A 22,519-nucleotide genomic window follows, 5' to 3' on the forward strand; every position below is an offset into this window, starting at 1 on the left:
TTGCTCTTCCAGATTTATTTCCACAAATTTCTACCATTCTCAGCAACGAAAAATGGCAGCTATTCCTAACCAGCGTACTCTTCAATAATTTTATTCAATTTGACAATTACATATATAAACAAGTTCAGGGAATACCTATGGGCGGGAATTTTTCAACTTCAGTTTGTGAATTATTCCTGTTCACTAAAGAACTGACTTAAGTAAGTTCACTCAGTACGGAAGAAAGTCTCTTCTTCCAGCACATCTATAGATATATCGATGATATCATAGCATTTAATAACTACAACAAAATAGAGATCGCTAATATCTACCCTGCTTGCTTAAATCTTAATAAAATAAATAGAGAACAGCATAATGTAGTCTACCTTGATTTACATATTATAGATTTCCATTTTATTAAAGTTTACGATAAAAGAAGAGAATTTAATTTTTCCACACTTAAACTCACTAACTGGAATTCAAATATTTCCAAAAGAGTCATAATTAACACAATTTATTCACAGCTACTTAGAATGAAAAGAATTTGCAATACTGCGGAACACTTACAAGAAGAAATACTATACTTCGTAACCATTTTAAAAAGTAACCAAATACCACATAAAATAATTAAAAATTCCTTTACCAAAGCTGGCATTAGCCTTACCTATTTATAGATTTTTTGAGTTAGATAATGATTTTTTATACCTAAAGCTACGGACGGTTTAAGAAGGATGGCTAATTCAGAGAATCTATTGTAAAAATGTACAGGAAATTCTTGTTTATTCATTCTCTTTCCTCCAAAAAATTTTTGGCACTTTAACCTTAAATACTATTGTGTACATATTTTTAAATTTTTAAATTTCTATAATGGCCAATTTTACTGCTTTTATTAACAAATCGGGCTTTTTTAATTTTTCATAGTAGCTTGATCGCCCGCTAGCTTGAAGAATTACGACTTTGTTAACAAATGACTATTTTTTCCTTTTTCTCATGCTTTAATGGCCAAGTTTTTATAGTTTTAGCTGAATTTGCCATTTTCACTTCGAAAAAATTTTTTCCATCCTACTACAAGCCAAGCGCCATTTTCTGAGATCTTTACACGGTTTCCGAGGTTTCCGGCCCCCTTCGATAATAGGAGACGAGTTGCAGATAATGAAAATCACTTCGCATTGGCTAAACGCCCACAGCACTTCGCTCCCCCCTACGTACGTCATCCAAAATAAGACGCTAGAAGTTAGCAGCCATTTTTCAACAAGTTTTTCAGAGGGACAGCTTTGCATCGCCAAAGGTCAGTTTTTTGTTTCTTTTGTTAAAACTTTTTCTTGGTCTTAGCAAGACACACTGAGTTTGTTCTTTTCTTAATTATTTTTTATTTTATATTAATTACATGTTTTCTTACAGTTTTCTAAAATCTATTATTTTAAAATTAAATTGTTAATCTTTTAGCTTGCAGGCCCAGCCAGTAAGTTTTTGTATTTTTAGGACTAATAGCTCATCGCTATTTATTTTCGTTTTGATTTTAATTTTACACTAGATTTAGGAATTTTTGATTTTGATTAACATATTTTAACACCTTAATGTGTCATTCTGAGCGGACGTGTCGGGAAATTGGAACAGAGAATTGAGACTATTAAAATTTCCAAGACAATTTGTCAAAAAAATTTTTTTAGCGAAAAAGTTTCAATTGTCTCTTTCGGCGAAACGCGTAATGGGGTTAGCTTGATTCGACGTTCAAATAAATAAAATTTCCCTTGAAAAGCCTGTTTGGAAATCGAATTGGGGTAATTTACCATTTTCCGCTTACTTTTTAACTTTTTCTGTTTTTTAATTTTATGTTTTACATGTCTAATGATTTGCTTTTCATGTGTATTAATTTTTGAAAACGTTTTAAACGTTTTGGAGCAGCAGCTCTTGGTAACTTTTAGGCGAGCTTTCTACAATTTTTATATTTTACTTATTTTGCAGCATATTGCGCAAGATGTTTTCTAGACCAAAATTGGTTTTTCTAAAATTGTTATTACTGCTTTGCTTGATAAATTATTTCTTTTTCGCAGCTATTAGCGCAAAAAAGTGTCAGTAAGTTCTGATGTATTCAGTTTTTCAGGTTTTTGAGCTTTAGCTTGTAAGTTGCCGGGAACTGTTAACAGTTCCACTTTCACGATAGGTTAGTCTTCCTCCCAAAAAACACTGTAAAGCAGGCTAGCTCCCTCTTTACTTTCAATTACTGGCTCAGATAAATAACATAAAAATAATTAAATGAAGCAACCAGCTTTGAAAAACCTGTAAGGCTAATGCTACTCCGCTTCCTTCTACTGCAAGTAAAACACAATCACTTTGAAAGACATACAATTGCATCTACCAAATCACCTGTAAAGAATGTTCTCTCACATATATAGGTCAAACAAAAAACCCTCTCAACCTCAGAATTAATAACCATAGATCTCATATCAAAAGATTTAAAAATAAAAACAATAATAGCACCAAAGATCATCAACTTACAGCTATTCTTGAACATTATAATCAACATAATTTTGATCACATAGAAATTAACGTGCTTGATATTGTTCCAAACACCAAACTTCGACTGTTTAAGGAATCGATTTACATACTTCAAAATAAGTCACTTTATCCTTACGGACTCAATGCATATCTCAGTAATACCACTAATAGGCAGCACGAGATCTCTATATATGGACAATTCAGATTTTTTAGCACTACTACTTACAGAGGAACTAGAGGAGGTGATGCTAAAAACAAAAATTTTTTTTCGTCACAAGATCTGAAATTAATTATTCACAATCTTAATTCCTACCTTGGACATCAAGACTTCGCAAAAAATGCCATTAAACTTCTTCATACCTTTAAGAATACTACCTTGTGGAATCTGATTAAAACAGTAAATCAACCGTCTCATTGCTTCAAAATAGTCAAGGATCTTATTTTAGACTTCTGCAATTTTAAACTAAAAAACAGTAATTTTTTTCACAAAAAACTTTTTTGTACTATTCAGTTCAAACACCCATCTTACGATAAGTTCAAAATTCCTAGCATTTTTAAAAAATATCAGCACTTGCTTCCTAACCAACCACTCCAGATTAAACCCTGTTTTAAATTTGAAAAAACCTTGGGTCAACTAGTTATTAACCACCACGTTATAAAAGATCATAGCACATGTAACTGCCATATGCCTATCTACAAAAAATATGTCGATCCTTTCCACCAACATATTGTCGCAGGAGATCTTAATATTGTAGAAAATATTGAATTACGTAACCTTATGCAACTTGGCACCAAATTTCGTCCCACTTTCAGTCTTAATAGACACGTCTGCCTCAAACAATTCAATAATGATCTTGATAAATTTATTATTATTGCTAGTACAAGATCCAATTTACCCACTACAACTTTTCTTGAATGGAAAGCTGCACTTATAAAAGAATTTCAATGTTTGCTGTTCAAGACGCCTAATTTCAAATCTTTACACAATAAAAAAACGCCTGGAGGATCTCATTCAAAAATTGCAATAACTTTATCATCACAAAGATTGACAAAGCAAGCAACAATTTTAGTATTATTTGACAACACTTCTACTACAACCTTCTGCATAAAGAGTTAAATAACACTTGCACTTACCAAAAAATAACTTCCAGTACTCAGATTCTTCTAAATAAATTTAAAGCACTACATAAAAGACTTAAAATACAACCCCAGAAATATAACAACAGGTTTGCAAATCTCTATGCCTTACCGAAATTTCATAAGTCTCCAATTAAATTCAGGTTCATAGCTAATAGTACAAAAAGTTATCTCAAAGAAATAGATTATCTCTTTGCGCAAAAACTTCGTATGATTCGTGAACTAATCAATAACTATGATTTTAAGGGTTTGCATTGCAACTGGATGATCTCTAGTAATGAACTAGTTCTTAAAACTCTGAATTCACTTCAAATAGAACATATCCAATGCTACGACTTTGAAAACCTTTATACTTCTCTACCACTCGAAGAAATTTTTACAAGTTTACTTGCTCTTCCAGATTTATTTCCACAAATTTCTACCATTCTCAGCAACGAAAAATGGCAGCTATTCCTAACCAGCGTACTCTTCAATAATTTTATTCAATTTGACAATTACATATATAAACAAGTTCAGGGAATACCTATGGGCGGGAATTTTTCAACTTCAGTTTGTGAATTATTCCTGTTCACTAAAGAACTGACTTAAGTAAGTTCACTCAGTACGGAAGAAAGTCTCTTCTTCCAGCACATCTATAGATATATCGATGATATCATAGCATTTAATAACTACAACAAAATAGAGATCGCTAATATCTACCCTGCTTGCTTAAATCTTAATAAAATAAATAGAGAACAGCATAATGTAGTCTACCTTGATTTACATATTATAGATTTCCATTTTATTAAAGTTTACGATAAAAGAAGAGAATTTAATTTTTCCACACTTAAACTCACTAACTGGAATTCAAATATTTCCAAAAGAGTCATAATTAACACAATTTATTCACAGCTACTTAGAATGAAAAGAATTTGCAATACTGCGGAACACTTACAAGAAGAAATACTATACTTCGTAACCATTTTAAAAAGTAACCAAATACCACATAAAATAATTAAAAATTCCTTTACCAAAGCTGGCATTAGCCTTACCTATTTATAGATTTTTTGAGTTAGATAATGATTTTTTATACCTAAAGCTACGGACGGTTTAAGAAGGATGGCTAATTCAGAGAATCTATTGTAAAAATGTACAGGAAATTCTTGTTTATTCATTCTCTTTCCTCCAAAAAATTTTTGGCACTTTAACCTTAAATACTATTGTGTACATATTTTTAAATTTTTAAATTTCTATAATGGCCAATTTTACTGCTTTTATTAACAAATCGGGCTTTTTTAATTTTTCATAGTAGCTTGATCGCCCGCTAGCTTGAAGAATTACGACTTTGTTAACAAATGACTATTTTTTCCTTTTTCTCATGCTTTAATGGCCAAGTTTTTATAGTTTTAGCTGAATTTGCCATTTTCACTTCGAAAAAATTTTTTCCATCCTACTACAAGCCAAGCGCCATTTTCTGAGATCTTTACACGGTTTCCGAGGTTTCCGGCCCCCTTCGATAATAGGAGACGAGTTGCAGATAATGAAAATCACTTCGCATTGGCTAAACGCCCACAGCACTTCGCTCCCCCCTACGTACGTCATCCAAAATAAGACGCTAGAAGTTAGCAGCCATTTTTCAACAAGTTTTTCAGAGGGACAGCTTTGCATCGCCAAAGGTCAGTTTTTTGTTTCTTTTGTTAAAACTTTTTCTTGGTCTTAGCAAGACACACTGAGTTTGTTCTTTTCTTAATTATTTTTTATTTTATATTAATTACATGTTTTCTTACAGTTTTCTAAAATCTATTATTTTAAAATTAAATTGTTAATCTTTTAGCTTGCAGGCCCAGCCAGTAAGTTTTTGTATTTTTAGGACTAATAGCTCATCGCTATTTATTTTCGATTTGATTTTAATTTTAGACTAGATTTAGGAATTTTTGATTTTGATTAACATATTTTAACACCTTAATGTGTCATTCTGAGCGGACGCGTCGGGAAATTGGAACAGAGAATTGAGACTATTAAAATTTCCAAGACACTTTGTCAAAAAAATTTTTTTAGCGAAAAAGTTTCAATTGTCTCTTTCGGCGAAACGCGTAATAGGGTTAGCTTGATTCGACGTTCAAATAAATAAAATTTCCCTTGAAAAGCCTGTTTGGAAATCGAATTGGGCTAATTTACCATTTTCCGCTTACTTTTTAACTTTTTCTGTTTTTTAATTTTATGTTTTACATGTCTAATGATTTGCTTTTCATGTGTATTAATTTTTGAAAACGTTTTAAACGTTTTGGAGCAGCAGCTCTTGGTAACTTTTAGGCGAGCTTTCTACAATTTTTATATTTTACTTATTTTGCAGCATATTGCGCAAGATGTTTTCTAGACCAAAATTGGTTTTTCTAAAATTGTTATTACTGCTTTGCTTGATAAATTATTTCTTTTTCGCAGCTATTAGCGCAAAAAAGTGTCAGTAAGTTCTGATGTATTCAGTTTTTCAGGTTTTTGAGCTTTAGCTTGTAAGTTGCCGGGAACTGTTAACAGTTCCACTTTCACGATAGGTTAGTCTTCCTCCCAAAAAACACTGTAAAGCAGGCTAGCTCCCTCTTTACTTTCAATTACTGGCTCAGATAAATAACATAAAAATAATTAAATGAAGCAACCAGCTTTGAAAAACCTGTAAGGCTAATGCTACTCCGCTTCCTTCTACTGCAAGTAAAACACAATCACTTTGAAAGACATACAATTGCATCTACCAAATCACCTGTAAAGAATGTTCTCTCACATATATAGGTCAAACAAAAAACCCTCTCAACCTCAGAATTAATAACCATAGATCTCATATCAAAAGATTTAAAAATAAAAACAATAATAGCACCAAAGATCATCAACTTACAGCTATTCTTGAACATTATAATCAACATAATTTTGATCACATAGAAATTAACGTGCTTGATATTGTTCCAAACACCAAACTTCGACTGTTTAAGGAATCGATTTACATACTTCAAAATAAGTCACTTTATCCTTACGGACTCAATGCATATCTCAGTAATACCACTAATAGGCAGCACGAGATCTCTATATATGGACAATTCAGATTTTTTAGCACTACTACTTACAGAGGAACTAGAGGAGGTGATGCTAAAAACAAAAATTTTTTTTCGTCACAAGATCTGAAATTAATTATTCACAATCTTAATTCCTACCTTGGACATCAAGACTTCGCAAAAAATGCCATTAAACTTCTTCATACCTTTAAGAATACTACCTTGTGGAATCTGATTAAAACAGTAAATCAACCGTCTCATTGCTTCAAAATAGTCAAGGATCTTATTTTAGACTTCTGCAATTTTAAACTAAAAAACAGTAATTTTTTTCACAAAAAACTTTTTTGTACTATTCAGTTCAAACACCCATCTTACGATAAGTTCAAAATTCCTAGCATTTTTAAAAAATATCAGCACTTGCTTCCTAACCAACCACTCCAGATTAAACCCTGTTTTAAATTTGAAAAAACCTTGGGTCAACTAGTTATTAACCACCACGTTATAAAAGATCATAGCACATGTAACTGCCATATGCCTATCTACAAAAAATATGTCGATCCTTTCCACCAACATATTGTCGCAGGAGATCTTAATATTGTAGAAAATATTGAATTACGTAACCTTATGCAACTTGGCACCAAATTTCGTCCCACTTTCAGTCTTAATAGACACGTCTGCCTCAAACAATTCAATAATGATCTTGATAAATTTATTATTATTGCTAGTACAAGATCCAATTTACCCACTACAACTTTTCTTGAATGGAAAGCTGCACTTATAAAAGAATTTCAATGTTTGCTGTTCAAGACGCCTAATTTCAAATCTTTACACAATAAAAAAACGCCTGGAGGATCTCATTCAAAAATTGCAATAACTTTATCATCACAAAGATTGACAAAGCAAGCAACAATTTTAGTATTATTTGACAACACTTCTACTACAACCTTCTGCATAAAGAGTTAAATAACACTTGCACTTACCAAAAAATAACTTCCAGTACTCAGATTCTTCTAAATAAATTTAAAGCACTACATAAAAGACTTAAAATACAACCCCAGAAATATAACAACAGGTTTGCAAATCTCTATGCCTTACCGAAATTTCATAAGTCTCCAATTAAATTCAGGTTCATAGCTAATAGTACAAAAAGTTATCTCAAAGAAATAGATTATCTCTTTGCGCAAAAACTTCGTATGATTCGTGAACTAATCAATAACTATGATTTTAAGGGTTTGCATTGCAACTGGATGATCTCTAGTAATGAACTAGTTCTTAAAACTCTGAATTCACTTCAAATAGAACATATCCAATGCTACGACTTTGAAAACCTTTATACTTCTCTACCACTCGAAGAAATTTTTACAAGTTTACTTGCTCTTCCAGATTTATTTCCACAAATTTCTACCATTCTCAGCAACGAAAAATGGCAGCTATTCCTAACCAGCGTACTCTTCAATAATTTTATTCAATTTGACAATTACATATATAAACAAGTTCAGGGAATACCTATGGGCGGGAATTTTTCAACTTCAGTTTGTGAATTATTCCTGTTCACTAAAGAACTGACTTAAGTAAGTTCACTCAGTACGGAAGAAAGTCTCTTCTTCCAGCACATCTATAGATATATCGATGATATCATAGCATTTAATAACTACAACAAAATAGAGATCGCTAATATCTACCCTGCTTGCTTAAATCTTAATAAAATAAATAGAGAACAGCATAATGTAGTCTACCTTGATTTACATATTATAGATTTCCATTTTATTAAAGTTTACGATAAAAGAAGAGAATTTAATTTTTCCACACTTAAACTCACTAACTGGAATTCAAATATTTCCAAAAGAGTCATAATTAACACAATTTATTCACAGCTACTTAGAATGAAAAGAATTTGCAATACTGCGGAACACTTACAAGAAGAAATACTATACTTCGTAACCATTTTAAAAAGTAACCAAATACCACATAAAATAATTAAAAATTCCTTTACCAAAGCTGGCATTAGCCTTACCTATTTATAGATTTTTTGAGTTAGATAATGATTTTTTATACCTAAAGCTACGGACGGTTTAAGAAGGATGGCTAATTCAGAGAATCTATTGTAAAAATGTACAGGAAATTCTTGTTTATTCATTCTCTTTCCTCCAAAAAATTTTTGGCACTTTAACCTTAAATACTATTGTGTACATATTTTTAAATTTTTAAATTTCTATAATGGCCAATTTTACTGCTTTTATTAACAAATCGGGCTTTTTTAATTTTTCATAGTAGCTTGATCGCCCGCTAGCTTGAAGAATTACGACTTTGTTAACAAATGACTATTTTTTCCTTTTTCTCATGCTTTAATGGCCAAGTTTTTATAGTTTTAGCTGAATTTGCCATTTTCACTTCGAAAAAATTTTTTCCATCCTACTACAAGCCAAGCGCCATTTTCTGAGATCTTTACACGGTTTCCGAGGTTTCCGGCCCCCTTCGATAATAGGAGACGAGTTGCAGATAACGAAAATCACTTCGCATTGGCTAAACGCCCACAGCACTTCGCTCCCCCCTACGTACGTCATCCAAAATAAGACGCTAGAAGTTAGCAGCCATTTTTCAACAAGTTTTTCAGAGGGACAGCTTTGCATCGCCAAAGGTCAGTTTTTTGTTTCTTTTGTTAAAACTTTTTCTTGGTCTTAGCAAGACACACTGAGTTTGTTCTTTTCTTAATTATTTTTTATTTTATATTAATTACATGTTTTCTTACAGTTTTCTAAAATCTATTATTTTAAAATTAAATTGTTAATCTTTTAGCTTGCAGGCCCAGCCTGTATGTTTTTGTATTTTTAGGACTAATAGCTCATCGCTATTTATTTTCGTTTTGATTTTAATTTTAGACTAGATTTAGGAATTTTTGATTTTGATTAACATATTTTAACACCTTAATGTGTCATTCTGAGCGGACGCGTCGGGAAATTGGAACAGAGAATTGAGACTATTAAAATTTCCAAGACACTTTGTCAAAAAAAACTTTTTAGCGAAAAAGTTTCAATTGTCTGTTTCGGCGAAACGCGTAATGGGGTTAGCTTGATTCGACGTTCAAATAAATAAAATTTCCCTTGAAAAGCCTGTTTGGAAATCGAATTGGGCTAATTTACCATTTTCCGCTTACTTTTTAACTTTTTCTGTTTTTTAATTTTATGTTTTACATGTCTAATGATTTGCTTTTCATGTGTATTAATTTTTGAAAACGTTTTAAACGTTTTGGAGCAGCAGCTCTTGGTAACTTTTAGGCGAGCTTTCTACAATTTTTATATTTTACTTATTTTGCAGCATATTGCGCAAGATGTTTTCTAGACCAAAATTGGTTTTTCTAAAATTGTTATTACTGCTTTGCTTGATAAATTATTTCTTTTTCGCAGCTATTAGCGCAAAAAAGTGTCAGTAAGTTCTGATGTATTCAGTTTTTCAGGTTTTTGAGCTTTAGCTTGTAAGTTGCCGGGAACTGTTAACAGTTCCACTTTCACGATAGGTTAGTCTTCCTCCCAAAAAACACTGTAAAGCAGGCTAGCTCCCTCTTTACTTTCAATTACTGGCTCATAAATAACATAAAAATAATTAAATGAAGCAACCAGCTTTAAAAAACCTGTAAGGCTAATGCTACTCCGCTTCCTTCTACTGCAAGTAAAACACAATCACTTTGAAAGACATACAATTGTATCTACCAAATCACCTGTAAAGAATGTTCTCTCACATATATAGGTCAAACAAAAGACCCTCTCAACCTCAGAATTAATAACCATAGATCTCATATCAAAAGATTTAAAAATAAAAACAATAATAGCACCAAAGATCATCAACTTACAGCTATTCTTGAACATTATAATCAACATAATTTTGATCACATAGAAATTAACGTGCTTGATATTGTTCCAAACACCAAACTTCGACTGTTTAAGGAATCGATTTACATACTTCAAAATAAGTCACTTTATCCTTACGGACTCAATGCATATCTCAGTAATACCACTAATAGGCAGCACGAGATCTCTATATATGGACAATTCAGATTTTTTAGCACTACTACTTACAGAGGAACTAGAGGAGGTGATGCTAAAAACAAAAAGTTTTTTTCTCACAAGATCTGAAATTAATTATTCACAATCTTAATTCCTACCTTGGACATCAAGACTTCGCAAAAAATGCCATTAAACTTCTTCATACCTTTAAGAATACTACCTTGTGGAATCTGATTAAAACAGTAAATCAACCGTCTCATTGCTTCAAAATAGTCAAGGATCTTATTTTAGACTTCTGCAATTTTAAACTAAAAAACAGTAATTTTTTTCACAAAAAACTTTTTTGTACTATTCAGTTCAAACACCCATCTTACGATAAGTTCAAAATTCCTAACATTTTTAAAAAATATCAGCACTTGCTTCCTAACCAACCACTCCAGATTAAACCCTGTTTTAAATTTGAAAAAACCTTGGGTCAACTAGTTATTAACCACCACGTTATAAAAGATCATAGCACATGTAACTGCCATATGCCTATCTACAAAAAATATGTCGATCCTTTCCACCAACATATTGTCGCAGGAGATCTTAATATTGTAGAAAATATTGAATTACGTAACCTTATGCAACTTGGCACCAAATTTCGTCCCACTTTCAGTCTTAATAGACACGTCTGCCTCAAACAATTCAATAATGATCTTGATAAATTTATTATTATTGCTAGTACAAGATCCAATTTACCCACTACAACTTTTCTTGAATGGAAAGCTGCACTTATAAAAGAATTTCAATGTTTGCTGTTCAAGACGCCTAATTTCAAATCTTTACACAATAAAAAACGCCTGGAGGATCTCATTCAAAAATTGCAATAACTTTATCATCACAAAGATTGACAAAGCAAGCAACAATTTTAGTATTATTTGACAACACTTCTACTACAACCTTCTGCATAAAGAGTTAAATAACACTTGCACTTACCAAAAAATAACTTCCAGTACTCAGATTCTTCTAAATAAATTTAAAGCACTACATAAAAGACTTAAAATACAACCCCAGAAATATAACAACAGGTTTGCAAATCTCTATGCCTTACCGAAATTTCATAAGTCTCCAATTAAATTCAGGTTCATAGCTAATAGTACAAAAAGTTATCTCAAAGAAATAGATTATCTCTTTGCGCAAAAACTTCGTATGATTCGTGAACTAATCAATAACTATGATTTTAAGGGTTTGCATTGCAACTGGATGATCTCTAGTAATGAACTAGTTCTTAAAACTCTGAATTCACTTCAAATAGAACATATCCAATGCTACGACTTTGAAAACCTTTATACTTCTCTACCACTCGAAGAAATTTTTACAAGTTTACTTGCTCTTCCAGATTTATTTCCACAAATTTCTACCATTCTCAGCAACGAAAAATGGCAGCTATTCCTAACCAGCGTACTCTTCAATAATTTTATTCAATTTGACAATTACATATATAAACAAGTTCAGGGAATACCTATGTGCGGGAATTTTTCAACTTCAGTTTGTGAATTATTCCTGTTCACTAAAGAACTGACTTATGTAAGTTCACTCAGTACGGAAGAAAGTCTCTTTTTCCAGCACATCTATAGATATATCGATGATATCATAGCATTTAATAACTACAACAAAATAGAGATCGCTAATATCTACCCTGCTTGCTTAAATCTTAATAAAATAAATAGAGAACAGCATAATGTAGTCTACCTTGATTTACATATTATAGATTTCCATTTTATTAAAGTTTACGATAAAAGAAGAGAATTTAATTTTTCCACACTTAAACTCACTAACTGGAATTCAAATATTTCCAAAAGAGTCATAATTAACACAATTTATTCACAGCTACTTAGAATGAAAAGAATTTGCAATACTGCGGAACACTTACAAGAAGAAATACTATACTTCGTAACCATTTTAAAAAGTAACCAAATACCACATAAAATAATTAAAAATTCCTTTACCAAAGCTGGCATTAGCCTTACCTATTTATAGATTTTTTGAGTTAGATAATGATTTTTTATACCTAAAGCTACGGACGGTTTAAATAGGATGGCTAATTCAGAGAATCTATTGTAAAAATGTACAGGAAATTCTTGTTTATTCATTCTCTTTCCTCCAAAAAATTTTTGGCACTTTAACCTTAAATACTATTGTGTACATATTTTTAAATTTTTAAATTTCTATAATGGCCAATTTTACTGCTTTTATTAACAAATCGGGCTTTTTTAATTTTTCATAGTAGCTTGATCGCCCGCTAGCTTGAAGAATTACGACTTTTTTAACAAATGACTGTTTTTTCCTTTTTCTCATGCTTTAATGGCCAAGTTTTTATAGTTTTAGCTGAATTTGCCATTTTCACTTCGAAAAAGTTTTTCCATCCTACTACAAGCCAAGTGCCATTTTTTGAGATCTTTACACGGTTTCCGAGGTTTCCGGCCCCCTTCGATAATAGGAGACGAGTTGCAGATAACGAAAATCACTTCGCATTGGCTAAACGCCCACAGCACTTTGCTCCCCCCTACGTACGTCATCCAAAATAAGACGCTAGCAGCCATTTTTCAACAAGTTTTTCAGAGGGACAGCTTTGCATCGCCAAAGGTCAGTTTTTTGTTTCTTTTGTTAAAACTTTTTCTTGGTCTTAGCAAGACCCACTGAGTTTGTTCTTTTCTTAATTATTTTTTATTTTATATTAATTACATGTTTTCTTACAGTTTTCTAAAATCTATTATTTTAAAATTAAATTGTTAATCTTTTAGCTTGCAGGCCCAGCCAGTAAGTTTTTGTATTTTTAGGACTAATAGCTCATCGCTATATATTTTCGTTTTGATTTTAATTTTAGACTAGATTTAGGAATTTTTGATTTTGATTAACATATTTTAACACCTTAATGTGTCATTCTGAGCGGACGCGTCGGGAAATTGGAACAGAGAATTGAGACTATTAAAATTTCCAAGACACTTTGTCAAAAAAATTTTTTTAGCGAAAAAGTTTCAATTGTCTCTTTCGGCGAAACGCGTAATAGGGTTAGCTTGATTCGACGTTCAAATAAATAAAATTTCCCTTGAAAAGCCTGTTTGGAAATCGAATTGGGCTAATTTACCATTTTCCGCTTACTTTTTAACTTTTTCTGTTTTTTAATTTTATGTTTTACATGTCTAATGATTTGCTTTTCATGTGTATTAATTTTTGAAAACGTTTTAAACGTTTTGGAGCAGCAGCTCTTGGTAACTTTTAGGCGAGCTTTCTACAATTTTTATATTTTACTTATTTTGCAGCATATTGCGCAAGATGTTTTCTAGACCAAAATTGGTTTTTCTAAAATTGTTATTACTGCTTTGCTTGATAAATTATTTCTTTTTCGCAGCTATTAGCGCAAAAAAGTGTCAGTAAGTTCTGATGTATTCAGTTTTTCAGGTTTTTGAGCTTTAGCTTGTAAGTTGCCGGGAACTGTTAACAGTTCCACTTTCACGATAGGTTAGTCTTCCTCCCAAAAAACACTGTAAAGCAGGCTAGCTCCCTCTTTACTTTCAATTACTGGCTCAGATAAATAACATAAAAATAATTAAATGAAGCAACCAGCTTTGAAAAACCTGTAAGGCTAATGCTACTCCGCTTCCTTCTACTGCAAGTAAAACACAATCACTTTGAAAGACATACAATTGCATCTACCAAATCACCTGTAAAGAATGTTCTCTCACATATATAGGTCAAACAAAAAACCCTCTCAACCTCAGAATTAATAACCATAGATCTCATATCAAAAGATTTAAAAATAAAAACAATAATAGCACCAAAGATCATCAACTTACAGCTATTCTTGAACATTATAATCAACATAATTTTGATCACATAGAAATTAACGTGCTTGATATTGTTCCAAACACCAAACTTCGACTGTTTAAGGAATCGATTTACATACTTCAAAATAAGTCACTTTATCCTTACGGACTCAATGCATATCTCAGTAATACCACTAATAGGCAGCACGAGATCTCTATATATGGACAATTCAGATTTTTTAGCACTACTACTTACAGAGGAACTAGAGGAGGTGATGCTAAAAACAAAAATTTTTTTTCGTCACAAGATCTGAAATTAATTATTCACAATCTTAATTCCTACCTTGGACATCAAGACTTCGCAAAAAATGCCATTAAACTTCTTCATACCTTTAAGAATACTACCTTGTGGAATCTGATTAAAACAGTAAATCAACCGTCTCATTGCTTCAAAATAGTCAAGGATCTTATTTTAGACTTCTGCAATTTTAAACTAAAAAACAGTAATTTTTTTCACAAAAAACTTTTTTGTACTATTCAGTTCAAACACCCATCTTACGATAAGTTCAAAATTCCTAGCATTTTTAAAAAATATCAGCACTTGCTTCCTAACCAACCACTCCAGATTAAACCCTGTTTTAAATTTGAAAAAACCTTGGGTCAACTAGTTATTAACCACCACGTTATAAAAGATCATAGCACATGTAACTGCCATATGCCTATCTACAAAAAATATGTCGATCCTTTCCACCAACATATTGTCGCAGGAGATCTTAATATTGTAGAAAATATTGAATTACGTAACCTTATGCAACTTGGCACCAAATTTCGTCCCACTTTCAGTCTTAATAGACACGTCTGCCTCAAACAATTCAATAATGATCTTGATAAATTTATTATTATTGCTAGTACAAGATCCAATTTACCCACTACAACTTTTCTTGAATGGAAAGCTGCACTTATAAAAGAATTTCAATGTTTGCTGTTCAAGACGCCTAATTTCAAATCTTTACACAATAAAAAAACGCCTGGAGGATCTCATTCAAAAATTGCAATAACTTTATCATCACAAAGATTGACAAAGCAAGCAACAATTTTAGTATTATTTGACAACACTTCTACTACAACCTTCTGCATAAAGAGTTAAATAACACTTGCACTTACCAAAAAATAACTTCCAGTACTCAGATTCTTCTAAATAAATTTAAAGCACAACATAAAAGACTTAAAATACAACCCCAGAAATATAACAACAGGTTTGCAAATCTCTATGCCTTACCGAAATTTCATAAGTCTCCAATTAAATTCAGGTTCATAGCTAATAGTACAAAAAGTTATCTCAAAGAAATAGATTATCTCTTTGCGCAAAAACTTCGTATGATTCGTGAACTAATCAATAACTATGATTTTAAGGGTTTGCATTGCAACTGGATGATCTCTAGTAATGAACTAGTTCTTAAAACTCTGAATTCACTTCAAATAGAACATATCCAATGCTACGACTTTGAAAACCTTTATACTTCTCTACCACTCGAAGAAATTTTTACAAGTTTACTTGCTCTTCCAGATTTATTTCCACAAATTTCTACCATTCTCAGCAATGAAAAATGGCAGCTATTCCTAACCAGCGTACTCTTCAATAATTTTATTCAATTTGACAATTACATATATAAACAAGTTCAGGGAATACCTATGGGCGGGAATTTTTCAACTTCAGTTTGTGAATTATTCCTGTTCACTAAAGAACTGACTTAAGTAAGTTCACTCAGTACGGAAGAAAGTCTCTTCTTCCAGCACATCTATAGATATATCGATGATATCATAGCATTTAATAACTACAACAAAATAGAGATCGCTAATATCTACCCTGCTTGCTTAAATCTTAATAAAATAAATAGAGAACAGCATAATGTAGTCTACCTTGATTTACATATTATAGATTTCCATTTTATTAAAGTTTACGATAAAAGAAGAGAATTTAATTTTTCCACACTTAAACTCACTAACTGGAATTCAAATATTTCCAAAAGAGTCATAATTAACACAATTTATTCACAGCTACTTAGAATGAAAAGAATTTGCAATACTGCGGAACACTTACAAGAAGAAATACTATACTTCGTAACCATTTTAAAAAGTAACCAAATACCACATAAAATAATTAAAAATTCCTTTAACAAAGCTGGCATTAGCCTTACCTATTTATAGATTTTTTGAGTTAGATAATGATTTTTTATACCTAAAGCTACGGACGGTTTAAGAAGGATGGCTAATTCAGAGAATCTATTGTAAAAATGTACAGGAAATTCTTGTTTATTCATTCTCTTTCCTCCAAAAAATTTTTGGCACTTTAACCTTAAATACTATTGTGTACATATTTTTAAATTTTTAAATTTCTATAATGGCCAATTTTACTGCTTTTATTAACAAATCGGGCTTTTTTAATTTTTCATAGTAGCTTGATCGCCCGCTAGCTTGAAGAATTACGACATTTTTAACAAATGACTGTTTTTTCCTTTTTCTCATGCTTTAATGGCCAAGTTTTTATAGTTTTAGCTGAATTTGCCATTTTCACTTCGAAAAAATTTTTTCCATCCTACTACAAGCCAAGCGCCATTTTCTGAGATCTTTACACGGTTTCCGAGGTTTCCGGCCCCCTTCGATAATAGGAGACGAGTTGCAGATAACGAAAATCACTTCGCATTGGCTAAACGCCCACAGCACTTTGCTCCCCCCTACGTACGTCATCCAAAATAAGACGCTAGCAGCCATTTTTCAACAAGTTTTTCAGAGGGACAGCTTTGCATCGCCAAAGGTCAGTTTTTTGTTTCTTTTGTTAAAACTTTTTCTTGGTCTTAGCAAGACCCACTGAGTTTGTTCTTTTCTTAATTATTTTTTATTTTATATTAATTACATGTTTTCTTACAGTTTTCTAAAATCTATTATTTTAAAATTAAATTGTTAATCTTTTAGCTTGCAGGCCCAGCCAGTAAGTTTTTGTATTTTTAGGACTAATAGCTCATCGCTATTTATTTTCGTTTTGATTTTAATTTTAGACTAGATTTAGGAATTTTTGATTTTGATTAACATATTTTAACACCTTAATGTGTCATTCTGAGCGGACGTGTCGGGAAATTGGAACAGAGAATTGAGACTATTAAAATTTCCAAGACACTTTGTCAAAAAAATTTTTTTAGCGAAAAAGTTTCAATTGTCTCTTTCGGCGAAACGCGTAATGGGGTTAGCTTGATTCGACGTTCAAATAAATAAAATTTCCCTTGAAAAGCCTGTTTGGAAATCGAATTGGGCTAATTTACCATTTTCCGCTTACTTTTTAACTTTTTCTGTTTTTTAATTTTATGTTTTACATGTCTAATGATTTGCTTTTCATGTGTATTAATTTTTGAAAACGTTTTAAACGTTTTGGAGCAGCAGCTCTTGGTAACTTTTAGGCGAGCTTTCTACAATTTTTATATTTTACTTATTTTGCAGCATATTGCGCAAGATGTTTTCTAGACCAAAATTGGTTTTTCTAAAATTGTTATTACTGCTTTGCTTGATAAATTATTTCTTTTTCGCAGCTATTAGCGCAAAAAAGTGTCAGTAAGTTCTGATGTATTCAGTTTTTCAGGTTTTTGAGCTTTAGCTTGTAAGTTGCCGGGAACTATTAACAGTTCCACTTTCACGATAGGTTAGTCTTCCTCCCAAAAAACACTGTAAAGCAGGCTAGCTCCCTCTTTACTTTCAATTACTGGCTCAGATAAATAACATAAAAGTAATTAAATGAAGCAACCAGCTTTGAAAAACCTGTAAGGCTAATGCTACTCCGCTTCCTTCTACTGCAAGTAAAACACAATCACTTTGAAAGACATACAATTGCATCTACCAAATCACCTGTAAAGAATGTTCTCTCACATATATAGGTCAAACAAAAAACCCTCTCAACCTCAGAATTAATAACCATAGATCTCATATCAAAAGATTTAAAAATAAAAACAATAATAGCACCAAAGATCATCAACTTACAGCTATTCTTGAACATTATAATCAACATAATTTTGATCACATAGAAATTAACGTGCTTGATATTGTTCCAAACACCAAACTTCGACTGTTTAAGGAATCGATTTACATACTTCAAAATAAGTCACTTTATCCTTACGGACTCAATGCATATCTCAGTAATACCACTAATAGGCAGCACGAGATCTCTATATATGGACAATTCAGATTTTTTAGCACTACTACTTACAGAGGAACTAGAGGAGGTGATGCTAAAAACAAAAAGTTTTTTTCTCACAAGATCTGAAATTAATTATTCACAATCTTAATTCCTACCTTGGACATCAAGACTTCGCAAAAAATGCCATTAAACTTCTTCATACCTTTAAGAATACTACCTTGTGGAATCTGATTAAAACAGTAAATCAACCGTCTCATTGCTTCAAAATAGTCAAGGATCTTATTTTAGACTTCTGCAATTTTAAACTAAAAAACAGTAATTTTTTTCACAAAAAACTTTTTTGTACTATTCAGTTCAAACACCCATCTTACGATAAGTTCAAAATTCCTAGCATTTTTAAAAAATATCAGCACTTGCTTCCTAACCAACCACTCCAGATTAAACCCTGTTTTAAATTTGAAAAAACCTTGGGTCAACTAGTTATTAACCACCACGTTATAAAAGATCATAGCACATGTAACTGCCATATGCCTATCTACAAAAAATATGTCGATCCTTTCCACCAACATATTGTCGCAGGAGATCTTAATATTGTAGAAAATATTGAATTACGTAACCTTATGCAACTTGGCACCAAATTTCGTCCCACTTTCAGTCTTAATAGACACGTCTGCCTCAAACAATTCAATAATGATCTTGATAAATTTATTATTATTGCTAGTACAAGATCCAATTTACCCACTACAACTTTTCTTGAATGGAAAGCTGCACTTATAAAAGAATTTCAATGTTTGCTGTTCAAGACGCCTAATTTCAAATCTTTACACAATAAAAAACGCCTGGAGGATCTCATTCAAAAATTGCAATAACTTTATCATCACAAAGATTGACAAAGCAAGCAACAATTTTAGTATTATTTGACAACACTTCTACTACAACCTTCTGCATAAAGAGTTAAATAACACTTGCACTTACCAAAAAATAACTTCCAGTACTCAGATTCTTCTAAATAAATTTAAAGCACTACATAAAAGACTTAAAATACAACCCCAGAAATATAACAACAGGTTTGCAAATCTCTATGCCTTACCGAAATTTCATAAGTCTCCAATTAAATTCAGGTTCATAGCTAATAGTACAAAAAGTTATCTCAAAGAAATAGATTATCTCTTTGCGCAAAAACTTCGTATGATTCGTGAACTAATCAATAACTATGATTTTAAGGGTTTGCATTGCAACTGGATGATCTCTAGTAATGAACTAGTTCTTAAAACTCTGAATTCACTTCAAATAGAACATATCCAATGCTACGACTTTGAAAACCTTTATACTTCTCTACCACTCGAAGAAATTTTTACAAGTTTACTTGCTCTTCCAGATTTATTTCCACAAATTTCTACCATTCTCAGCAACGAAAAATGGCAGCTATTCCTAACCAGCGTACTCTTCAATAATTTTATTCAATTTGACAATTACATATATAAACAAGTTCAGGGAATACCTATGGGCGGGAATTTTTCAACTTCAGTTTGTGAATTATTCCTGTTCACTAAAGAACTGACTTAAGTAAGTTCACTCAGTACGGAAGAAAGTCTCTTCTTCCAGCACATCTATAGATATATCGATGATATCATAGCATTTAATAACTACAACAAAATAGAGATCGCTAATATCTACCCTGCTTGCTTAAATCTTAATAAAATAAATAGAGAACAGCATAATGTAGTCTACCTTGATTTACATATTATAGATTTCCATTTTATTAAAGTTTACGATAAAAGAAGAGAATTTAATTTTTCCACACTTAAACTCACTAACTGGAATTCAAATATTTCCAAAAGAGTCATAATTAACACAATTTATTCACAGCTACTTAGAATGAAAAGAATTTGCAATACTGCGGAACACTTACAAGAAGAAATACTATACTTCGTAACCATTTTAAAAAGTAACCAAATACCACATAAAATAATTAAAAATTCCTTTAACAAAGCTGGCATTAGCCTTACCTATTTATAGATTTTTTGAGTTAGATAATGATTTTTTATACCTAAAGCTACGGACGGTTTAAGAAGGATGGCTAATTCAGAGAATCTATTGTAAAAATGTACAGGAAATTCTTGTTTATTCATTCTCTTTCCTCCAAAAAATTTTTGGCACTTTAACCTTAAATACTATTGTGTACATATTTTTAAATTTTTAAATTTCTATAATGGCCAATTTTACTGCTTTTATTAACAAATCGGGCTTTTTTAATTTTTCATAGTAGCTTGATCGCCCGCTAGCTTGAAGAATTACGACATTTTTAACAAATGACTGTTTTTTCCTTTTTCTCATGCTTTAATGGCCAAGTTTTTATAGTTTTAGCTGAATTTGCCATTTTCACTTCGAAAAAATTTTTTCCATCCTACTACAAGCCAAGCGCCATTTTCTGAGATCTTTACACGGTTTCCGAGGTTTCCGGCCCCCTTCGATAATAGGAGACCAGTTGCAGATAATGAAAATCACTTCGCATTGGCTAAACGCCCACAGCACTTCGCTCCCCCCTACGTACGTCATCCAAAATAAGACGCTAGAAGTTAGCAGCCATTTTTCAACAAGTTTTTCAGAGGGACAGCCTTGCATCGCCAAAGGTCAGTTTTTTGTTTCTTTTGTTAAAACTTTTTCTTGGTCTTAGCAAGACCCACTGAGTTTGTTCTTTTCTTAATTATTTTTTATTTTATATTAATTACATGTTTTCTTACAGTTTTCTAAAATCTATTATTTTAAAATTAAATTGTTAATCTTTTAGCTTGCAGGCCCAGGCAGTAAGTTTTTGTATTTTTAGGACTAATAGCTCATCGCTATTTATTTTCGTTTTGATTTTAATTTTAGACTAGATTTAGGAATTTTTGATTTTGATTAACATATTTTAACACCTTAATGTGTCATTCTGAGCGGACGCGTCGGGAAATTGGAACAGAGAATTGAGACTATTAAAATTTTTTAAGACACTTTGTCAAAAAAATTTTTTTAGCGAAAAAGTTTCAATTGTCTGTTTCGGCGAAACGCGTAATGGGGTTAGCTTGATTCGACGTTCAAATAAATGAAATTTCCCTTGAAAAGCCTGTTTGGAAGTCGAATTGGGCTAATTTACCATTTTCCGCTTACTTTTTAACTTTTTCTGTTTTTTAATTTTATGTTTTACATGTCTAATGATTTGCTTTTCATGTGTATTAATTTTTGAAAACGTTTTAAACGTTTTGGAGCAGCAGCTCTTGGTAACTTTTAGGCGAGCTTTCTACAATTTTTATATTTTACTTATTTTGCAGCATATTGCGCAAGATGTTTTCTAGACCAAAATTGGTTTTTCTAAAATTGTTATTACTGCTTTGCTTGATAAATTATTTCTTTTTCGCAGCTATTAGCGCAAAAAAGTGTCAGTAAGTTCTGATGTATTCAGTTTTTCAGGTTTTTGAGCTTTAGCTTGTAAGTTGCCGGGAACTGTTAACAGTTCCACTTTCACGATAGGTTAGTCTTCCTCCCAAAAAACACTGTAAAGCAGGCTAGCTCCCTCTTTACTTTCAATTACTGGCTCAGATAAATAACATAAAAATAATTAAATGAAGCAACCAGCTTTGAAAAACCTGTAAGGCTAATGCTACTCCGCTTCCTTCTACTGCAAGTAAAACACAATCACTTTGAAAGACATACAATTGCATCTACCAAATCACCTGTAAAGAATGTTCTCTCACATATATAGGTCAAACAAAAAACCCTCTCAACCTCAGAATTAATAACCATAGATCTCATATCAAAAGATTTAAAAATAAAAACAATAATAGCACCAAAGATCATCAACTTACAGCTATTCTTGAACATTATAATCAACATAATTTTGATCACATAGAA

This window comes from Stegodyphus dumicola, chromosome 3 (genome assembly GCF_044657685.1).
Source record: "Stegodyphus dumicola isolate Sdum_Otavi_A_Nest chromosome 3, ASM4465768v1".
In the NCBI taxonomy this organism is placed as follows: domain Eukaryota; kingdom Metazoa; phylum Arthropoda; class Arachnida; order Araneae; family Eresidae; genus Stegodyphus; species Stegodyphus dumicola.